Source organism: Martes martes (assembly GCF_963455335.1).
Source record: "Martes martes genome assembly, chromosome: 12".
Classification (NCBI taxonomy): domain Eukaryota; kingdom Metazoa; phylum Chordata; class Mammalia; order Carnivora; family Mustelidae; genus Martes; species Martes martes.
In genome coordinates, this window is record NC_137900.1 from 40,080,398 (window position 1) to 40,088,727 (window position 8,330).

At 35.5% G+C, this 8,330-nt stretch overlaps 1 pseudogene across 1 annotated transcript; it reads right to left on the bottom strand.

Annotated features, from left to right (window-relative positions):
- Window positions 1–701: 701 nt before the first annotated feature.
- Window positions 702–1,234, bottom strand: LOC308353104 (proteasome subunit alpha type-7-like; annotated as a pseudogene). Its single transcript has one exon. The product of its transcript is annotated as a proteasome subunit alpha type-7-like (transcript).
- Window positions 1,235–8,330: the final 7,096 nt, after the last annotated feature.

Consider the following 8,330-nt stretch of genomic DNA (forward strand, 5'->3'; position numbering starts at 1 on the left):
TGGAAAGTAAGCTGCTTTACTTAAAGTCACCCGATGGTAAATGTTAATCACATATCCAAAATACCATCACAGCAACATTTAGAATAGTCTTTGACCAAACAACTGGGCATCTTAGCCCTCAGTCAAGTTAACACATAAAATTAACCATCACAGGGGCACCTGGGTGGCTCAGTTGGTTAAAGGGCTGCCTTCAGCTCAGGTCACAATCTCAAGGTCCTGGGATCCAGTCTTCATCAGGCTCCCTGCTCAGTGGGGTTTCTGCTTCTCCCTCTGCCTCTCCTCCTGCTCCTGTGTTCTCTCTCTCTCAAATAAGTAAGTAAAATCTTAAAAAAAAAAAAAAATTGACCATCACAGACAATGCCCCTTACAAATAAGCACGTCTTTCCCTGATCAAAGTAATCACAGTGCTGACATTTCTTCCTCAGTTCAAGAAGTGATTGCTTAGTTTCCTTTGTTTTATAGTTTTACTACCTTAGTATAAACCCCTACACACTGTGATTTAGGTGCAACTGTTTTTGAATTGAATACGAATGGAATAGTACAGCATGTTTTCAACATATCTGTCTTGTTGTTGTTTTAACAAACTCAGAAGTTTATTGCAGGACACTTGGACAGTAGATAAATGGAATGGAAATGCCTACATGTCATTATAACAATCACCCACGCTGAATTTAAAAAGCACTTCCAGCAAAATTTCGTTATCATGATGTTTTCTTTTGTATCTTTTCATTTTCTTTTTTCTCTTTTTCAATTTCAGCAACGTATTTCTCAATTTCTTCAGGATTTAAAATCTTGAGGGGTTGATCTTACCTCATGACAACCAGTTCAATGTTTTTTGTTGCCAGACAGAATCACTTCTGGGAGGGCCTTGATAACCAGCTCAGGTCATCTATCTCGGGTCTGTGTCTCTATGGTTTTGTCGGTGTAATTCTTCTCTGGAAATTCACACCCTGACTTGGCATCCTAGGCTATGACATTGGCCTTCCAGGTTTGATATGTCCCCCAAGGGTCAGTCTGATGGAGTCTGGGGGTGCCATCAAATTCAAAACTCGCCAAAAGTACAGAGATCTCAAACAGCTTGTGTCCATTGCTCTGCATGTAGCGCTACTTGCGACTGGTAATGTAGCCACGCCATGGTGCCTGGATCCTTCATGGTCAGTCGGTGGTTCTGGCATTCCACCCAGGCCCTGTTGATGACCGTCCTCAAGCCAGAAGCGAGCCCTGCAAATCCCATGCAGACATTGTCATCCAGTGCCCACTCTATCTGGTTTTTGTTTGTTTTGTTTTGCCAAACATATTTATGGGATCAATAATGTAACCAGTGATATATTTGATTTTAAATTTATCATCTCACAATGTGCTTTTTTGTTCTGTTTTGTGATTCTTTACTTCCCCTTTCCAGCATTCTTTTGATTTGATTATTTTATTATTCTTTTATTTTTTCCACTTAGTTTGGAATTTACACACTATTTTACTATTAATTTGTCAAAGGTAAAGACTATACCATGCAAGCTTGACTGATCAAAGTTGATGTTTTTGGATCTTTTATCCTTTCCATACACTGATAAACACTATAGTAGAGTTTAACTATTAGATCCAAACTGAAAACTGTCTTTTGCAGAAGCAGATTTTAAGATTACATATCATATGTTTGTAACATGTTAAATAAGGGTTTCCAGGAGAAACAACAAAGATGTGTCACTAATAGCAAGCAAAAGGAAGGGGAAAAGTCTCACCTGGTAACTTTGGAGTGTAAGCAATACCTCAGTGCTGCTTTGTCCTTTGCAAAAGAAATAGGTTTTTATGCCCTAGCGAACAAGAGTTTTTGGCCAAGAATTGTAAGGAATTGAGATTGGAGGCTAACAGAAATGGGGGGGAAATTATCTAGGGAAACAGAATGGAGGATAAACATTATTGGTTTTATTCATCCCCTCAATTTAAATGCTATTTTCCCATTTTTTAAAAAATTCTAATCCTTTTAAAGCCCTTATAATGCATTATCTTTACATCTATGTAACCAAAGTTCATTTAGATTTGCACATACACATTTGGTAGTTTCATGCCTTCCCTACTATCCACATTTCCACTAGAATGGTACATTTTTTAAGATTGATGAATATGCACTGACATACCATAAACTCCCAAAGTCCATACTTTACATTTTGACCTTATGCTTCATTCTTGGTGTTGTACATCCTGTGGGTTTAGACAAAGCATAAAGATGTGTATCCTCCTTCATGATAACATACATATTATTTCAACCAATCCAAAAAACCTCTGTGCTGCATAAGCTCATCACTTACGGGAGTCTATTTCTAATTTATCTAAGCTGTTTCATTGATCTGTTTATGTATTCTTTGCCAACAGCACACTGTCATGATTACTGTAGATTTAGTACAAGTCTTAGAATTGGGTAGGGTCTGTCCTCCAACTTTGTTCTACTTCAATATTGTGTTGGATATTCTGGGTCTTTTGCCTCAGAGTGGGTCAATATCCACAAATTAACTTGCTGGGATTTTGATGGGGATTGCATTGAATCTATCTATAATCTGGGAAGAACTAACATCTTGACATTTTGAGACTTCTTATCTCTATATATATTTAGTTTTTTTATTGAATTTGTGAGAGTTTTGTAGTTTTCATCATGTAGATTTTGTATACATTTTGTTAAATTTTTTTACCTAAGTATTTGAAATGGGGGGTGCGCTAATGTCTTTGCCTAAGCAAGGACATCTAGTACGATGTTGAAAAAAGTTGTGATGGGAGGTGTTCTTGCTTTGCCCCTGATCTTAGTGAGAAAGCTTAATTACCATGTTAGCTGTATGCTCTTTAGATATTCTTTATCAATTTGAGGAAGGTTGCTACTATTCCTACTTTAGTGAGAGTTGTTACATTGTGAATGGGTATTAGGTTTTGTCAAATGCCTTTTCTGTGTCTATTGACATGATTATGTGAATTTTCTTTCTTAGCCTGTTGGTGTGATAAATCCACTAATGGATTTTCTTTTTTTAAGATTTCATTTATTTATTCATGAGAGACAAAAAGAGAGAGAAGCAGAGGCCTAGGGAGAAGAAGGCTTCCCGCTGAGCAAGAAGCCTGATATAGGACTCAAACCCAGGACCCTGGGATCATGACCTGAACTGGAGGCAGATGCTTAAACATCTGAGCCACTTATACACCCCACTAATGGATTTTCAAATGTTGAACAAGCTTTACATACCTGGTATAAATCCCACTTGGTCATGTTGTATAATTCAACTCACTGATATTTTCTTGAAGATTTTTGCATCTATGTTCAGGAATAATTGCTCTTTTTTTAATATCTTTGGTTTTGGTATTAGTATTATTTTAATACTGGCTTCATAGAATTAGTTAGGAAGTATTCCCTCTGCTTTATCCTCTGAAAGAAATAGTAGAAAATTCACATATTTTTGATTTCTTAAATGCCTGATAAAATTTACTATTGAATTCATCTGGACCTAGTACTTGCTGTTTTGGAAGGCTATTAATTATTGAATTAATATCTTTAAGATATAGGCCTATTTCAGTTGTCTATTTCTTGTAGGACTTTTGGCAGATTGTATCTTTCAAAGAATTTGTCCATTTATTTTAGGTTATCTAATTTGTTGGCATAGAGTATTTATGAGTATAGTATTCCTTTATTATTTTAATATCTATGAGATTTGTAGTAATGTCCTTTCTTTCATTTATTTCTTTAAGATTTATTTATTTATTTGAGAGAGAGAGAGAGAGCATGTGAGCAGGAGGAGGGGCAGAAGGAAAGGAAAAGAGAGAATCTCAAACAGACTCCCTGCTGGGCATGGAACCTGATGCTGAGATCCATCTCAGGACCCTGAAATCAGAATCTGATCCAAAACCACAGGTCAGATCCTTAAACCAATTGGACCATCCAGGCACCCTCCCAAGACCATTTGTTAAAGAGACTGTCTTCTTCCTATTGCATATTCTTTTCTGCTTTGTTGCTCCCAACTGCTTTTGGTACTCTTTATTTAATTGGATTATTTTTATCAGTGTTGATTTTTTTTTTTTTTTTTTAGAGAGACTGTTTGCATGAATGTGGGGATGGGGCAGAGGGAGAGGGAGAAAGAATCTCAAGCAGACTTCTGGCTAAATGGGGAGCCCAACATAGGGCTTGATCTCACAACCCATGAGATCATGACTAGAGCCAAAATCAAGAATCAGGGGTTCAACAAACTTAACCACCCAGGTGACCCCCCCCTTTTAAACATTTATGATTTTAGTAATTTGTGTCCTTTTTTTCTTTGTTAGTCTGGCTAGAGGCTTGTCAATTTTATTGATTTTCTCAAAGAAGTAGGTTTTAATTTCATGGATTTTTCTGTATTGAATTCCTGTTTAAATTTCATTGATTTCTGCTGTTATTATGTTTTTTTTCCCTTCTGCTTATTTTGGATTTAGTTTGCTTTCTTTTTCTAGTTTCCTAAGGTGGGAATTTAGATTATTGATTTTAGATCTTTCTCTTTTTTCCTAAGATTTATTTTCAATGCTGTAAACATCCCTCTAACTACTGCTTTCACTGGAACTCTCAAATATTGATAAGTTGTGCTTTCAGTTTTTATTTTGTTGAAAATATTTTAAAGTTTCTCCTTTGATTGTTTCTCTGGCCAATGTGTTACTTAGTATCATGTTATTTAATCTCCCCATATTTTGGGACCTTCCATTTTTCTGTTATTGATTTCTAGTTAAATTCCACTGTGGTCTGAGAGCAGATACTGTATGACTTCTACTATTTTAAATTTGTTGAAGTGTGCTTGATGGCCCAGAATTTAGATATCTTGGTGAAAGTATACTTTTTTTTTTATCATTTCTGTTGCTCTTCATTCTTTTCTACATGTCCAAACTGACAACTGAGATCATTTTTCTTCTTCCTGAGGGAAAAGCATTCACTTTATGACAGGTTTGCTGATGGTGCATGTTATTAGAATTTGTCTATCTAGAAATATTATTATTCACATCACATTTTCACATCACATTTTTCTGTATTTAAAATATGTGATTGGGGCACCTGGTTGGCTCAGTGGGTTAAGCCTCTGCCTTCGGCTCGGGTCGTGATCTTGGGGTCCTGGGATCGAGCCCCACATCGGGCTCTCTGCTCTGCGGGGAGCCTGCTTCCTCCTCTCTCTCTCTGCCTGCCTCTCTGCCTACTCATGATCTCTATCAAGTGAATAAATAATAAAAATCTTTAAAAAATATGTGATTTAAAATTATGATCAATCTATGTATTGAAATATTATTCTCCTGCTATCTTGCTTCCATTCTGCTATTAGAAGTCATCTATGAGCCTAATGGCTGCTAACTGTTGCAAACTTGAAGGTAATCTGCTTTAAAATTTCTTTTTGTGTTTGATTTTCTTTAGGTTCAAATAATGTGTTTGTGTACAAATTTTATTTACCTCTTTTGTATTCATTTGGCTTCTTGCATCTACAGATGGTATCTTTTATCAATTAAAGGAAATTCTCATGAATTAAAAAAAAATATATATTGTTCCTACTGAAGCATCTGCCTTTCGCTTAGGCCATGATCCCAGTGACCTGGGATCAAGTCCCACATTGAGCTCCTTGCTCAGCAGGGAGCTTGCTGCTCCTCCTGCTTACACATTCTCTCTCTCTCTCTAAAAATAAATAAATAAAATCTTTAAAAAAATGTGTTATATTTTCTTCCTACATTTTCCATGCCTCTTCCTCCACATTTTTAAAATCTTTTTGTCCCTCTGTTTAAATCTGGATTTTTTTTTTAATTCTAGCACTGCTATCAATCCTACTGAGTTCTTTTTTTTTTAATTTTATTTATTTGACAGATCACAAGTAGGCAGAGAGGCAGAGAGAGAGAGGAAGGGAAGCAGGCTCCCCGCTGAGCAGAGAGCCTGACGCGGGGCTCGATCCCAGCACCCTGGGATCATGACCTGAGCCAAAGGCAGAGGCTGTAACCCACTGAGCCACCCAGGCACCCTGATCCTACTGAGTTCTTAATCTTGATTAGTATATATTCCACTTCTAGACTTTCTAGTTGGTTCTTTTGCAAATCTCCAATGTATGTTTATATTTTTAAGTTCCTTGGTGACATTTTTAAATTTAGCTTCTCTCCCCAATAGAAAGAATATCCTTTTCCTACAAAGAATTTTGGTGAGCTTCTATCAGTTGTCAATAATTTCTGTTAGTTCTCAGACACAATGATTTGTTTTAACATATGCCTAGATCAGTTTAAATGCGTGTTGTGAATGCATTTTAGAAATGTTTGTGATAGGGGAGCCTGGGTGGCTCAGTGGGTTAAGGCCTTTGCCTTTGGCTCAGGTCATGGTCCCAGGGTCCTGGAATCGAGCCCTGCATCGGGCTCTCTGCTCAGCAGGGACCCTGCTTCCTCCTCTCTCTCTGCCTGCCTCTCTGCCTACTTGTGATCTCTGTCTGTCAAATAAAAAAATAAAATCTTAAAAAAAAGAGAAATGTTTGTGATATAAATTGAGGAATTGATAATTAGAACAATATGATGTTTTCTCAGAGAGAATTTCCTTTTGCTTCTACAGCATATGAAGGAAGGAACAATCTAAAATCATTGTAAGCTAATTTTACAAATTGAAATTTCCTTAACTATCAAAATGTCCTAAGTCAGGATTCTGTGTCTGCAAGACTTACTTTAATTTTTATTTAAGTTTACTTCTGGGGAGCAATTGTGCAGTTTATGTAATTAAGTATAATTAGAGGACTGTTTACAAGGTTCCCAACTTTTCAGAGATCTTGGACTTCAACTTTTGTTTTTTATTGAAGTCTCTCAAAATTGCTTCTTAGCCTCTTAGCCCAGAGCAAAAGAAACTTTATTATTATTATTATTATTTTGTATTTCCTGTTTCTTTTTCTGTGAGTGCATACTTTGCTATTTTATTTATAATTTTTAGGAAGTTTTATATTTTTTGTTATATGGTTATTTTTGTATTTATACCTTCTTTAAACCCTTGGTGCCCTGCACTTTCTTTTGGTTTGGTTTTTGTTTTTGTTGTTTGTTTGTTTGTTTTCTTTTAGTATAACTAACACACAATGATACATTAGATTCAGGTGTACAACATAATGATTCAACAGATTTATACATTATGCTGTGTTCACAAGTGTAGCTACCATCTGTCCCCATACATTGCTATTACAGTATCCTTGCCTTTATTCCTTATGCTGTACTTTTATTCCCATGACTTATTTATTCCATAACTAGAAGCCTACATTTCATTCCCTTTCACCCATTTTGCCCAAATTCTTACATACCTCCTTTCTAGCAGCCATTATTTTGTTCTCTATATTTACAGGTCTGATTCTGCTTTTCATTTATTCATTTTTTTTCTTTTTTTGATTCTGCATATAAGTGAAATCATATGGTATTTTTCTTTCTTAGTCTGAATTATTTCACTTAGCATAATACCCTCCAAACACAATCTTACCTCTTTTATGACTGCATAGTGTTCCATTATATATAAATATACCACAACTTCCTTATTCATTGATCTTTTGATGGACACTTAGGTTGCTTCCATATCTTGGTTATTGAAAATAATGTTGCAATAAACAAATGAGTGCACATCTTTTTGAATTAGTGTTTTTGTTTTATTAAATAGTGGAATTATTACAACACATAGCATTTCTATTTTTAATTTTTTGAGTAATATTCATATTGTTTTTCGTGGTGGCTATACAAGTTTAGCAAAAGCAACCTTAAAAGGTGGCTTCAGCTTTTGATTTTTGTATTCTTCTGAATCTATCTATCTATCTATATATATATAAATAAATGTATGTGTGTATGTAAATTTGTATATGCATATAGATACATAATTTTAAGTGAATATATACTTTTACATATTTATACTCACATATACACATTTTAGTAACATTTCTCATTTTTGCAGGAGGAAGATTATTCTGAATTACTGAACATCCATTACTGATAATATTGAATTTTATACTTATAGATACTTTTTTATTTTTTTTTTTTTACTTTTTTAAAGATTTTATTTATTTATTTGACAGAGACACAGTGAGATAGGGAACACAAGCAGGGGGAGTGGGAGAGGGGAAAGTAGGCTTCCCTGCTGAACAAGAAACCCATTGTGGGCCAATCCCAAGACTCTGGGATCATGACCTGAGCCAAAGGCAGTCAGTTAATGGCTGAGCCACCCAGGTGTCCCAACACTTTTTATTAATACTCAGAAGGTTTAGCAAATGCCTTTGGAAGTGGCACCACAGACAGTGTCCTAGAACACTTTTCCCACTTAACCATTAATGAACTTTACCATAATTAATTTGTCTATATATATT